The sequence below is a fragment of the Haliotis rufescens genome, unplaced genomic scaffold (assembly GCF_023055435.1).
Source record: "Haliotis rufescens isolate VD_foot unplaced genomic scaffold, xgHalRufe1.0.p SCAF_9, whole genome shotgun sequence".
NCBI lineage: Eukaryota > Metazoa > Mollusca > Gastropoda > Lepetellida > Haliotidae > Haliotis > Haliotis rufescens.
The window spans coordinates 48,209,379-48,226,045 of NW_025964383.1; positions in this window are offsets into that span (position 1 = coordinate 48,209,379).

Genomic DNA, 16,667 nt, shown 5'->3' on the forward strand with positions numbered 1-16,667 from the left:
CCACCAGTAACCAAAGCTAGGACACCACGCTGGGGATCATGAGGACTTACAGTACCTCGGCTTCCTGCATGATACCCCAGCAGGAATTACGTCATTACTTTAGCCACTGGTGGTTGTGCGCAATCCTAGCCAAAATTAAAAGAATAGTCAGCAGTGTGTTGGCTTAAAAACACTGGTTGATGACAGTTACATCGATTATGATAGGATTACGTGTCACACAGGGGGACAATAATTTTATGATACTTTAACCCCTTGGACAGAGCCTTTAATAATGTCAGTTGATAATAACATCACACCAAATTTAATAACACGCATTAAATTATTCACATACATATCTAAAATTTATCATACAGATCAATTTATTTCAAGTAGCTGATAATGAGACAAAGGAAAAGAGATCTACACTATGTTCAAAGTAACACGGACAGCAACAGCTTGAAGAGTAGTGTTGAGTGGAACAGGGCTATGGATTATGCTCTGCTTCACCAGGATAAAAGAACCTCCTGTAGCTTTATCACCAGGAGGGGAAAACGAGTGAAAAGAACGTACTGACGGATATCAAATAGATCTGTGTTTTTCTAGATGTTTCTTGGAGACAGAAAGCTTTCGGTTTAAAATCTTGAATTTAAAGTCGTATTTCATTAACATTCTCCTTAAGACATCTGCAATTCCTCCCACATTAAGATGACACGCCGCGATATAGCTGGAATACTGGAATATTAAAAGCGCCATTAAACCCAACTCACTCACTCACTGTACCATAGGTTGTGGATTCATGGTGGTGCTTCCACAGGTGAAATGTCATGCGAACGTGAGGACGACTTCGTTGTACTCCTATTATTGTCATGTGAAAATGGAGTTACCACCATGTCCAGAGGACCAAAGGAGTTATGGACCTCTACTTGGACCTCTAAAGGAGCGGTGGCCTTTGGTGTTTGCATCCATGTCCAACCGCTTGGCAGGTGTAGCACCGGAGTGCATTGGGGATATACACCTCCATTCCAATGCTACAGTAAGCAGCCTTAATCGATTGAGGGATAGATGTTGGAGAGAAGGTGAGGAGGTAGGTGTTGGTCAGTTGAACTACACCATCTTTCTTGACGGTAAATCGTTTGACAGCTGTGACGGACTTTTAGTTAAGTTATTTGGCAATGTCATCTTTGGTCATGTCGGACAGGCAGCATTCTCTGTCTTACATGAGTTCAGTGTATTGTGCACTGAGACAAGAACCTTGATATTGACAAACTCTTTTAATATGAGCAGATTGACAGATTGTTGTCTCCTGCACATTCTACAATGATGGTGACATTTGTAACCTCTCCACAGGTGCCAGTAATACCTTTGGAGTTTGCAAATGGATTCAATGTGATTGGTTCTTTGTTTAAAGCTTCGATTACCAGGAAACGAGGCCAATTGGATGTGCTCTCCTTAGACGAGGTATGTATCTATGTATCGTCTTTTTGAACGAGGGTGTTTGGAAGCAATGTCGAAAGGAAAATAATTCTGCACCCATTTTCCCCACCAACAAGGACAGTCTTATGCTGCAGCGGATCTCCGACGATAAAGGGGTGGTACTCCAGTAAATTTGACACGAAAAGCTATAACTATCTACCAAATTAGGGGCCAGATTGGCCCATGACAATCAATTAGGGATGTACAGAATTCGTAGGTCAGCATCACCAGATTGGCCATGTTGCCTTTTCCGACTAATGGGGTGCTGGGGAGACATTCTTATCTTCCCTGAGGCCCCACAGGGGATATAAGATGTAGCATGATCACGAGGGGTACACGCAGTTTCATGCGTCCTGCGTCATGTTTTATACATGTGGTTTTATTCGTCCCACGTCTCGCGATAGGTTTTATCAGGGACAACATGTTGCAAAATCATGCAAGATAACAACGAAATGATTATCATCGCTTATTTTGAGGACTTTCATTATCATAAATATTGGTAATAATGATCACATATCTCAGTTCAACTGTCTTCAATAAATAAACTTGTAGCCGATCACTAATTATTTTGGCAAACCGCGAGCAAACTTTGTGGCAGTAGCCAAATCGAGAAACATATTTTGTTTATGCCAGAATGGAGGCAGCACAACTACGTTTACCTGTTCTAAAAATACATGCTTTCAACGTGAATAATACGGTTATAGAACATCTGTACCTCATACTAATATTGGGTCATCAATACGATATAATTTCTTCATCAATAACAATTACAGTAGAACACGGATATAACGAACTACTAGGGACCAGAGAAATCAGTTCGTTATATCCGTTGTTCGTTATACACGTTTTCGCTCGGAAACGTCCGCCATCTTGGATAAGACAAAACAAAATACACAAGTAACTGCAGGATTGATTTGTATTAGCAGTGATCATTCAACTGATATCAATTTACAACATTCATTTAATAACATTAAATTCATAACATTTTCTGAAGATTGTTATCAAATACATGTACAAAATTTAAACATATTTATCATTTTTCGATTTACATAAGAAATGTGTAGTCTGTGATTTTACTTTGGCCTCGTTTCGCTGACTGCATTCTTGAAACGGCATCGTTCAGATCCGCCAAACTGTCAAAAACTGTTTGTTTTACAGACAAGATTACATGTACAGGTAAAATTAACACAATGCAAATTTAACAAGGTTGATCCGTCACCACTGATTGTATAGATTCGCCGCCATTGTTTTGATTCGCCGCTGATTGCATACAGCCAATTGTCAGTGACACTTGACACTGAGTGAGATTTCTCAGTTCGCTCTACACGTCGCTAATAAGTGATAAATGGGCTTGTCGGTGATCAGGTATCAGTTCGCTGTATCCGTTAGTTCGCTATAGAGAGTTCGTTATATACGTAAATTTTATATGATATTATATAGGAGATAAATCGCGGATTTTTTAACAGTTCGTTCTATCCGTTTGTTCGCTATATCCGTGTTCTACTGTACGATGAACGTAGAATTATATATACCATTGAGTTTTACGCCACAATCAACCGACGAGCCCCGGTGGCCTGAACAAACTACTCACAATTGAATAACCAACAACCCACCGTCCACCAGATCCCTAGTGAAGTGCTCCTGTTCCATGATTTGCATATATATTTTCTGAGAAACTATGAGTAAATGAGTATGGTTTTATGCCGCTTTTAGCAATATTCCAGCAACGTCACGTCGGGGGACACCAGAAATGGGCTACATACATTGTACTAATGTGGGGAGTGGAACCCGGGCCTTCGGATTGACGAGCATACGCTTCGACCTAATTTCTTGCCATTGTGAAGTGTTACAATGAAAGGCTGAGTCTCGGGTACAGGGAACGAAGAAACAATGCCAGGAAAATGCAGGACCTTTTACAACTCAAGGGACAGACCATTTTGGGGAGGAAGTGGTGGGTGGAGGGGCTTTCATTTTAACAGAAACAATTGGCCCGGAAAAGCCTAGCGTTCATTAATGGAAATATACACTGATTTTACTGAGGGTGATCACTAAAGTTGTCGACAGCCTATGGAAGACTTTGTGTAACTATTCACACTAACCGTTGCGAGGGGATCCTGGGTGAGGTTTGGGCATTTGTGTTTGAGTGGGAGAGTTGGCGTGAGTGGAGAGCTGTGTGCGGGTGGGGCTGGGCTAGGGGAAAGGGGAGGAGAGGGGACAGGGGAGATGCCGGGGGGGGGGGGGGGGGGGATACGATCTGCCGAGATTCGATATGTCTCCAATGGTAGTCTACGAATAAATGTAATGACAGAAAGGGAACAGCACCCAGATGGTATAGTTGATGTGCTCGCAGGTACTCAGGATGCCGGAAAACACATGTCTAACACCAAGTGTTCTCCTCCACATACAGCATGGGCTGGGGATACTTGGGATATGCAGCTCACGTAGCTTCTCGCTACTGTGGACTGCACGCATGCATGCGTCCTTTGTTAATATTAATATGTGAAGCTCTTTCATTGGTGATATGAATTTAATGTCGATGTTCCTGTCGAGGAACGATGGTCTTATATGTTGATGACAATTTTGTTGTTTAGTCCTATGACATGTTCACCTCATGTTGTGTAGGTGGGCCACAGATGCAATTGTTAAGATATCAATGTGTTCTTGACAGTGTTTTTCACAACATTAAACTGAGAAGATGTGTGCAAGCCAATTTGAAACTATTGCCTTCTTTTATGAGTATTGTGAAGTCAATTTCAATAATAAATGTAAAAATGTGACTGTTGCAAACAAATCCTGGATACTCCTTGTCAACTGCTGACATGATGTATCAAACTGTACGACTGCAGTAACATCACCAGGCTGTGGAAACCTCGCCTTCTCAACTAACATTAGTATAACAGAGTCCCTCTGTGTTTCTATACAACATACATGTAGTATGCCACAAGTTAACCTTTGGAAGACGCTATTCATACACGAAAATAGAAATGTGTTTTATGAGGCACATGACTACGGGTTCAATTGTGAATCATCACACAGACCTATGTCTAGTACACTTGTTAGGCTCTATTCCATTGCCTTTTATGTAAGTTGTATATTCTTTTTCGCTTTCCTGAAATAGCGACAACTGTTGGACAAAGGAGCATCGTCGCGATCCAACTAATGCTTTCATTTTGGAAACCGGTTAAACAGCAAGTGTGCTGCACTGATATGAATATGGACCCCGATCTGCCCTCATTATGCACCCTTACACGACTGCTCGTGGGTTTCACGAAACCGGTGAACGTCTAAAACCAGTATGACGTCGGGATGTCCTCCCATATTAAGCTAACAGGCCGTGATAATACTCAACTATTATTCAGATCGGCATCAAACCTTACTCCTTCATTCATTACCTCAGCAAACCTTCAATATAGTTAACACAGGTGTACGTTCAGAGGCAATGAGAAACCACCTAGCAACAGTAAAACATCCTGATGTGTGTTATACACCCATATTTTACGTAATTGTTGCACCATGTTTATTGTGAACATGTTTGTACAGTGTGAGGATATTACACTTGCCACACACTGTCAAGTATACGGTATCGTCTGCAGTGTCAAATTACATGTTTGTGCTATCTCAGTTTTATCTCCAGTGGTGGTGAACCGCATTCCTGGGTTTCAGGGATGGAAAAAGTACATACAGGCTCTTAAGTCACAAACTGTTGTCCTAAAATAATAAAAAACCGCGACCTAGTTATTACTCATATCATATTTGAGGAAAAGGCACACGTTAGTTTTGTAAATTTCATTACCATTTGAATAGTATCAGGCTGACAAATATTAATGTTGACGCATAAAACTGATAGACTTGTCAGTGGATATGAAAATGCACAATTTAATAGACGGGTTAGAAAGTGTGTTTGATATAATCATGTGTGCTGAATTTCCTCATGCCGACCGAGAAGTAAATCAACCAGGATAGAATTAAACAGTCTTTATTCCATGTCATACATATCCCGACTCAGTTAGTAGTAAATGATTTCCTTGGAAATGAAATTTAGCAGTGTGCAACTTGTTATCAACAAGGAAGGAAATTACGTCCAAATGCCTAACTGTAGACGAATACATCACCCTAACATTGCCTAACTTTCAACGCGGCGTGGGTCACTTTAAGTAGAATTGCCTAACAGTTGTTTTTACACATTTGACACACTGCTCGAGGTGTGTAGAGCACAATTGCATAAGACGAGAAATTGTATTGGGCGTGATAGTTTACTGCATATCATTGGCGCACGGTATTTAAGGGGGTTTACTGAAAATTGTACCTGAATATTTTTATCATATTTATCCTTTAGTGTGTTCTTGTAAACAAGCATATAACAGATGTGATGTGACATTTGAAAGAAGAAAATGTTTCAGGTATTTTGCTTAAATGATACGTGTCATTCAAGTGTCATAAAACTATTACCTTCCATACAAGTTAAGTTATGGATCTGTTCAAAAGTCTACTGCAGTATTGGCCTACATTTTGTTATATGGGACAGGTCATTTGGTAGTGGCGAGTGTGTGTGTGTGTCGAACACCTCCGCCAAGTCTTCACCCACCTCAACAAAATTATCCACCTAATCTCGTCGACAAAGTCATCACCTCTGTACTCCATCCCACACCCAGACCTGCGACCCTTAAACCCCAATTGGCGCCCTTCCGCATCGCCCTCTCGTTCATAGTAAAAGCTTCCCACATCATCAGCCGCCTCCTCAAACAGCAAGCCAACATCGACACCCACTTCACCAGCTCCAACTCCCTCAACACCCTGCTAAGAGCCAACGGCAGGAACACATCTAAACCCTAAGAGGCTAAAGGTGTAGTCTACAAAATTGACTGCAACTGCGGACAATCTTACGTAGGTGAAACATCCCGCCCCATCAACGCAAGAATGAAAGAGCATAAAACCTCCACCTTTAAATCCGACAGTAAATCAGCCCAGTTTCTATGAAGAACAGTCTGAATGGAAGTGAGTTGTATGCATACTATTATTGCATTATTATTGATATTTGTCTATTATGCTGATATAAAAGTGCCATTTCACTTCAAACACGAAAACGTCGTTTTTTTCCGAATATGGTCATTGGACGGAAAAACGATGTTATTTGGACGTTTTCAAACCATCGTTTTTCCGTCCAAATAACGTCGTTATTTGACATCGGAATTGACTGGGAGAGAACGATACCGTTAAGCTCCTCCCTAAGCAACAGCGTCTACCGGTATTCCTACTACTCAGATTTCATTGGTCAGTTCTCGCTTGTCAGATAACAGGCCCGCTGTACTCGAAGAGCTTCACAAATACTGAAATCAATCGTTCTGCGCATGCGGATTATTTAATGCCTTGTCCAAATTTTCCGTTCTGTGCATGCGCGATTTCGCATATTGTTCCTAGATTTAGTGTCACCACTATTTTACAATGATTCATAAACACATTCCCGTGATAAGTTCGGAATCGTACAATGTCGCTTAAATTGATGGCACGTTCTTGATCGGCTCGCATTTCCGATGAACTAATACAATGATAACGGTAATAATTTTAGTCAAAAACATTAGGAAAGCGCAAGGCTCAGGAGAATAGGAAAAGGATTATATGCTTGCTTGCTTGCTTACTTACTTACTTTCGCAAGTTATATAATCGTCAAATACGCAAACGAATATCAACCGGTTTTTAAATCTTATTTTTGTAGAATGTGATTTTGGTGTACATTGCCAGATATTATATGCATATATATTTTCCCGGTATTGCTTATTTTAATGTTTATTAATAGTTTTAAATTTCGTCCGCCTAATTGACGCGATTCCACTTTGTCATCTGTACATGATATTTAGGCATTGTCCTATTACTGTAAACAGTAAACAAATGCGTAGTCCCTAAAACTGTATAATTGTGATATTGAAGAGGAGCCCCAGTGATATGGGAGATTCCGAGATGAACCTATTCTATGGATATCTTGGCTGCCACCATAAAGTGATCCAAATGGGACCGGAAAGCTTATTGTAAGCTCTATAGTCATATGGAAGTGGACCAGAATTATACAATCTATTCCGCACGATTGTGTTACTTTTAAGTCAGGAAAAATGATTTAAAAGGGTATTTGATGAATTTAATTATCAAATGTTGCCTAAACACTACTCTGGACGTTCTACTCATTGTTCTATTTATGTCATCTTATATACACTCTCCAAAAAAGGAAACGCACAGGTAGATTTTGAGGAAATGTATTGTACCTAATAAAGTCAATATATTTAATTTAATATCATAGATACAAATATGATATGAAATTTTGGAGCTCGATAGTCACATGTACAAACGCATTGAAAATTGTTTATTGTCATGTCACATGAGGCCATAAAGGGGCGCTGGACTCAGTATCTCGTGTGACGGCCCCGGACAGCAATCACGGCTCTGCATCTCCTCGGCACTGACTGGATAAGTGGACGAATTCTGCCCTGCAGAATTCTGCGCCACGCTGCTTGTAACGCGTTGGGCAGTTGTGGGAGTGTCTGAGGTTGACGTACACGCCGATCAAGTTCATACCAGAGGTGTTCGATTGGATTGAGATCTGGAGATCTCGACGACCAGTGCTGGACGTTGATGTTGGCATTATGAAGGCTGTAAGGTATTGCACCAACCAAAGCGTCGTTGTCGATGGATCTGTTGCACAACAGGGACGATAACTGGTCTTCTGGGTCGGATTCCAGCCTCGCGAAGATGGTTCCTGACAGTCTGGTCCGATATCCTCCTCAAACAAGGGGTGCATCCTGCAGTCTCCGTAGCTGTGGCATTGCGACGACGTAGGTGGAACAGTCGAATGTAGCGATCCTGTGCAGGGGTGGTAACTCTTGGTCGGCTGGTTATCATTCACAAAGGCGGCAAATGGTGCTGTGGTGGACGTTGAAGTGACATGCAACATAATACTGCGATTCCCCTCTTTGGATGCGTCCTATGGCGATGTTCCGATCGGCAGCGCTGAGCCTCGGCATTTTCGAACTTAAAAAATGTTGACAATTAAATGACAAATTATTGGCTTATGCTTGCCTTTTCATAGCCACTACCACGAGTTACGAATGCCATGTCTTGCACGTGCATTTTGCTTTAATGTTTTCCTCCATGACATTTTTGAACAAGTGTTAAAACAATGCCGTTAAAGACATTGCAAATCGACACTGGCTGCGTTTTGACGCACCGTTTGTCGAATATCGAATATCAACATTTTCCAACAACATATATTCAATGTATATACCGGATGTTTTGTGTGGTCAGGTTCAATGGACAACATACCTGTGCGTTTCTTTTTGTGAAGAGTGTATATATCAGATATACATTAACGCATGTAACCGTTCTAAAGTCATCCTCTCATATAACCTTATATTGTTCAAAGTATCAAAGTTTAGTCAACAATATAAATTTATCAGAGCAGAAATGTAAACTCCTGAAACACTCAAACACAAGACTGGTATCAAGCGCAAGTGCAAACGTGATGCAAAACTGTATTGTGATTTCTTCAGATTTCTTGCAAATATTTATACTACGAGATAGTAAGGCTAACGCTTACTCACCGGTGGAACGTAGACAATATCGCTGATAGAGACATCACTTATTTGAATGTTAATACTAAAGACAAACACTCATTATTTTTGCAGTGACGAGAAAACACTTATGCACGTTTATTGGTAACTTTCAACAGTTTTGCTCTTCATTTTCATAACTTTGTTTCCACGTATACATGTAGCACTACCCGACTAGCCTGTCATACCTAATTATGGGTCAGTTTTCAATCTTGTACAGACCTACTCTGGTGTTACCGAGTTTCTAGAGTCTTTTGAACCATGCCCTTATGACTCTAGAGTCAAATTTAGGGGGAGTCGTTAGAGCCTACTACACCGGCCCGATTTTTCTCTGCCCGACTTTTAGGCAATCCCTATCTTTGCTTTTGCATTGCTGTGTTCTTTAGGTGATATTGCGCATCAAATGACTGCTGCCAAGTCGGCCTCAGACATTTTGCTACCATGGAAACAAAATACTGCCATATATTATGAGATCGACACTCAATCAGATCGAATGGTGTGAGTGGTAGCAAATTCATTTGTCCATATTCGTTACAACCACTGGACATATACACATGTAAGGAAACTGGCATGACGATCCGTGTGAATGGCCACGTTACATCCATTCCTTCATACAAGCATATACAGTCGAATTAAATAACCAGACTGTGTTGTAGTCGCCGCTAGTACAGTCATACCAACACTGACACAGTGTACCAACCACTGATTACTGCGGACAGCACAAGGGAGACTACTCCTTCAGCTTCAGGTACACTAGGCTAAGCCCCAAGAATGCATTAGCGAGGACATGCCGGGTGCAGGTTTCACCAGTTATCGTTGTCATATCAACACTGTCATAGTTGTATCTGTATAAGTGCTGATCGGTACAAGGGAGACTATTCGTGATCTGTCAGGTCCAATTACGCTGAACAGGTCGCATGTCGACATCAACACAACAGAGAGGTTGAAGACTGTCAGCCCAAGCAAAGCACAGTGCAGGGGAGAATACTCCTTCAGTCACACTGCACTTTGCGATACCATCACACTGACAACACACACACACACACACACACACACACACACACACACACACACACACACACACACACACACAAACACACACACACACACACACACACACACACACACACACAGACATCGCATGCACATGTGAAGGGCTACCTTAGTAATTGTTGTTCCTCGCCACAGACAAACATTGTTAGCATTTAATGTAATTGGGATAATGACGGGCTTGCCATTTCACAGATGGGGACCATGTGTATTGTTGTTGGATATTACAATGCAACATTACATCTACATCACGGTGACATGTAGCTCAACAACAGAGACAAACATTGCAAATACCCATTTTTAGCTGAGAGAAATTGATGATAATAAGTGTCTGTAGTGAGGGTTTGTTGATGACATTTCATACGGGGACGCTCAGATTTCCCATTCAATATGTTAACCATTTTTTTGTGCTAACCACTATTTCAGATTTTGACAATATATCTTCCATGTTGAACTGTGTGGAACCTTGTCTCACTGTCTGCTCATAGATGCCCACCTCAGACCACAACTCATTACTATTACTGACAGTGACATGACAGCACTCAATACTCCATATCGTCTACATTCTGTTTTCCTGCTGACTAACCTTCCTCTAGTCCTTTAAACAACAAAATATCCGCCTGGATCCACTATCTAGATTTTGCAGTAACTAGTGTCAACAATGATCACCGGAAGTATCGAGCAGAACTGACCTGCCTTTGTATGTGTTTGTAGGTGGTGCCCCCGGCGGGGCAGCATTTTGATGGACACGGAAATGGTTTTGTCGTCTGTATTTACCAATAAGATTTAGTAGGAAGACCATACACATACTTGAATATTTCTTGACTTAGACCAGATTACTTACGATGATACAATTTATTACTTTGCCATGTATGCTAGTTTCATATAACTGTTAATTTATACATTACCTGAGAAGTTTAAGTTAGGGATGGGCGTTATTCATTGCATGTGCGATTGCATATTTATGCTCCCATTCTCTGAACTTCTTGATGTCGCGAACATCTGGGATTGTCATAAGTAATTAACATCGCCTTGCTCTCACTTAGGGTGTTGTAACATCCACTACACAATTCGGTCTTATTCACGTGCATATTAAAGGTATATACATACGCAGAATATACTACTACAGGCGATACAACACAGTCTAACGCCTTGTGCTCTCCTCGTTATAAAGAGTGGGCTAGGGAACCAGTGGTGTGCTGCACACGTAACTACTCGGAAATACGGGTGAATGTGGACCAGGCACTTGTGAAGAGCAACCTCCTCGTGGTGAGTACTGGGTAGCGCTAATAGCTCTTCCCTCGTGTGGACCCGGGGCGGAATGTGTCCACAGCACCCCTTTGCTGGTCGTAAGAGGCGATAAAATTGGGCAACCTGTTTGTCGTGGGTTGCGCCCCTGTGTCGGCGGAGGACGGGAGTCTGGTAGTTAAGGGCACTGGAGCCAGGAACCGGTGTTCCTTTGCCCAACACACCACTTTGACCCTGACTTCACCTAGACGGGTGGTAGAATGGGCCCGGTTCTATCAATCGGCTGGTCACGCCATACCCTGTGTATGGAAAACATTCATGTCAAAATTATTTTGCATTGTTTGAATGCTGTAATTGAATGTTATTTATGAAAAAGTTATAATATCAATTTTGCCTAGAGTCCTATGCCAGAAGGCGGTGGCTCATGGGCCAATCTGGTGTTGTTGACCTCCAAATTCAATATGTATCCATTTTCTTGTCATGGGCAGAACCAGCCTGGCATTTACTTTGGTATACAAATATTGCTATTTGTGTCATATTCGCTGGCAATTTAACACTGTCCTTGTTGACACTCCATGGTGGGTGGGGAGCAGGGCTGCTTAATCGTTTTCTTTCACCGTGGATCAAAATCATTCTGAGTCTAAATGAAGGCATTTAGATACAAGTTCGTCTGAGACTGAGACACACGTTGATTCCTGGGCTCGATTCCTTGTGATCGAAGCTGCAGATCGTGAACCAATCAAACTGAACCCTTTGGCTATATCTAAATCTGTTCATGGCTATTGTGGGTATGTAAAAAACATACCTTTGCGCAGTGGATCTCATCTGGTGGAATGTGTGCGAAAGCAGCAGTCTATCAATTTATTATCAATCACCCAGTTTGCTAATGTGAAGGTTGTTTCTGCACACCGACTCTGAACTCCTGTCATGGCATTGTCCGTGTCAGGACACGTACACTGTCGGATATGCCAGTCAGTCAAACGTTTCACCCGAAAGGATGAAAAAGCAAATAACGTAAACAGGAACTTTTATCTGTTCAATTTTGACCGTCCAACGGTTCCGAACTAAAAAAAAGCTGATTATGTCAACATTGGAGTGGAGGTGTATGTCCCCAATCCATTCCGATGCTATAAGTGTCAAAAGTTTGGACATGGTTCGAAAACGAAAACTTGTACACGCTCTATAGTTTGTAATCGTTGTGGTGGCAACCATGACAGTACAGACTGTAGTCTAGATCTGAAGTGCATCAATTGTGAAGGCCAACACATGGCCTCATCCATATCCTGCTCCGTGTATCAAACGGAAACAAAAATTCTGAAACTGAAATGTGAAAAAACATATCTTTTGCAGATGCTAGAAAGCTTGTCAATCAGTCAAGATCCCCTTCAACTCTAAATTACTCTGCTGCTGTCGCAAAGCCTGTTAAAACCACTTCACCTGTTCAGTGTCAAACCGATTTGACAAGGGTCACTTCTGTTCAACTAGTTGAAACTGCGTCTATCACTAACATCGATATATCTAACAGTCAGTCTGCATCACCACCCGATAGTGTCAAGGCAGGGACTCAGACTTGTTCTGGACCGAACAATATCACAAACACAAAGAAAAAAGTTAAATAGAAATCAGACACCCAGTACCCTGTCTCCTTCTGGGGTATCTCTCCATAATTCCTTCAGCGCTTTAGACATGGAGGTGACTCCATCGTCAAACAGTAGCAGTAGGAGTTCACGTGAGAGATCACCCATTGAGCCACCGTGACTCAATCATCACATTTAATACAGTGGAACTGTAGAGGACTTAAGAATAATTATAATGATTTTCAACTTTTAAATCAGAATTTTAACCATCGGCAATATGTCTACAAGAAACATATTACGAAGACACGGATAAACTTGATATAAGAGGTTTTACCTCCTACAATGTCTTTTCTCCCCCAGTACAGGTGCAAAAGCCACTGGAGGTTCTTCAATATTCATGAAACACGGCGTTATCCACAGCGTTCATCTTGCTACTCCTCTTCAAGCTGTTGCCGTCCGTGTAACCTTACACATAGTTTTTACTTTGTGTTCACTCTCTATTCCACCATTTTCTTCCATTCGGCAGTCTGAACTTCAAGCTCTTTTATGATCAACACCCCGAGCCCTGTATTATTATGCGACTGATTTAGATGGGCACACTCCACTCTGGGACAGTATTCATATAAATAACAAGGGTAAACTTTTGGAGGATTTCTTTTGGTACAGCGACTTGTGTATCCATAATGATGGTTCAAACACATATCTACATCCCGGTACAGGTACTTACTCTGCTCTTGATTTATCTCTCACTCAGTCTGATTTATTAAACGAATTTGAATGGTCCGTCCACGAAGACCTCTATGGCAGTGATCATTTCCCAACTATTTAAAAACCTGTATTACCTTCAGATATTCCGGGGGCACGGGTGGCCAAGTCATCTAATCATAGTTGTGGGTTCGAATCCCGGTTCGCCCCGATTATGTTTCTAGGTTTGTCACCACCATAGTGGTAAACGTCTGAGACCTGCATCACTTCGGGCTTTCCTCTCACATCAAGTTGGCACGCCGTGATATAACTGGAATAATGTTAAAAGCGGCGTTAAACCCAACTCACTCACTCACTTATTCAGATGTTCCTCCTTCAACAAGATGGATCTTTCCTAAGGCCAACTGGCCTATATTTGAAATGCTTGCATCCAATAAATTAACACCTGACCTGTTTATTCACGCTACTGACCCTGTACAATTATTTCCTGATGAGTTAAACAAAATGGCTGATGAATGTATTCCTAAGTCCTCTACAAATCCACACATCTGTAAACCATTGTTTAACAATGACCGCAAACAGGCTAGGAAGGCACGGGAAAAGGCTGTGCACTATTTCCGTCGCCATCCTTTGTTGCATAATTTGAATAAATTTTATATAAAACCTTAAATGCTAAAGCCAGGCGTAGGTTTATATAAAATAAATTCTTATTTTCGATAGTCACACACTGTCATGTATACTTTATACACACTCGACCACAGTCGTCTGCTGTGTCATCCTACGTTTGTATATATAGTGTGATGATATTACACTTGTCACACACTGTCATGTATACAGTATACACACTCGACCACCGTGGTCTGCAGTGTCACCCAACGTTTGTATATATAGTGTGATGATATTACACTGGTCACACACTGTCATGTATACAGTATACACACTCGACCACCGTGGTCTGCAGTGTCACCCAACGTTTGTATATATAGTGTGATGATATTACACTGGTCACACACTGTCATGTATACAGTATACACACTCGACCACCGTGGTCTGCAGTGTCACCCAACGTTTGTATATATAGTGTGATGATATTACACTGGTCACACACTGTCATGTATACAGTATACACACTCGACCACCGTGGTCTGCAGTGTCACCCAACGTTTGTATATATAGTGTGATGATATTACACTGGTCACACACTGTCATGTATACAGTATACACACTCGACCACCGTGGTCTGCAGTGTCACCCAACGTTTGTATATATAGTGTGATGATATTACACTGGTCACACACTGTCATATATACGGTATACACACTCGACCACCGTGGTCTGCAGTGTCACCCAACGTTTGTATATATAGTGTGATGATATTACACTGGTCACACACTGTCATGTATACAGTATACACACTCGACCACCGTGGTCTGCAGTGTCACCCAACGTTTGTATATATAGTGTGATGATATTACACTGGTCACACACTGTCATGTATACAGTATACACACTCGACCACCGTGGTCTGCAGTGTCACCCAACGTTTGTATATATAGTGTGATGATATTACACTGGTCACACACTGTCATGTATACAGTATACACACTCGACCACCGTGGTCTGCAGTGTCACCCAACGTTTGTATATATAGTGTGATGATATTACACTGGTCACACACTGTCATGTATACGGTATGGTCTGGAGTGTCAGTAGTGTCCTCACTCCCCATGTCACCCCGTGTGTAGCATCCATTCATTCATACAATCATACAGTCGAGTCAAGTAACCGGACTGTGTGGTAGTCGTTGCCGCTAGTACAGTCATACCAACACTGCCACAGTGTGTAAACCATTGCCAACTGTGATGCTCGTCCTTCGGGTTCAGGTATACTAGACAGACCTCCAATATTGCATTGAGTACATGCCGCGTGCGGCTTACACCAGTGACCGTTAGTCATATGAACAATGTCATAGTAATATGTGTATAAGCGCAGAACGGTGCGGGAGTCATATCAACATCAACACAGCAGTGAGGGGGTAGAGGCTCAGTGTCAGGACAAGCACAGTACAAGGGAGACTACTGCTTCAGTCACACTTCACTGTGAAATACAACCACATTGACAACTTACACATATATATTATGCACATGCGAGGGGCCATGTTAGTAATATGACCACTCCTGTAAAACATTGTTTGTATTGTATAAAATGACGGAGTTTTTATGCTTCACGGAGCATTGCGTAGGGAAGTGGATATTACATAAGAAATGAACGACGAGTGGGAGTTGTTTATCGTACAACGATCACGAATCGTATATTTCTTATATGAGATATCAACATTTTGAACAGCCTTTATTAAGGGTGTCGATAAACTGTACAAGCTTTAAAAACATTTACCCGTATTTAAATATTGATGACTTCCCGAGTACAATCCACACTATCTTATATAGTGCAATATTACAACTACATATAGACAAACATATAGATAAATGACATATAGATAAACAACAATGTTTTTATAGACTTTTTGAGGCAGCATAACCTTGCTGTACTCCCATGGCCGACTGTTTCTCCACAGCTCTCCCCTACAGAACATGTCTAGCATTAGATGGATCGATGTCTACGACAGGACCAGAACCAGAACCAGAACCAGCCGGTACCGCTAGCATGTTGATCCATCTTTGGTTCACATTTGAAACAACATCCCCCAGGCTGTTGTCATTCATCCGGTGCTGCTGCCCCGCCTGTGTCAATGCAAATGGTGGTAACACACGATATTGACTTTGTGAATTGACTTGGTACACCACCCCTCGTTTAGGGCGTGTCGCTCTTTCTCCTACTACCAGGTATGGGTTTTGTTAATGAATTTGTTATGAAAAATCATGTATAAGAGAAATGACCAAATAAGACGTTATTCTCAATAACATTTACACAACTGAACACGCGTGAGGATGGTGTTACGCCTTATATGTCTCATATATATGTCAGTTTGCTGATTTCTTTTACACATTTACACATTTCACTCAATTTCTAACATTTAATT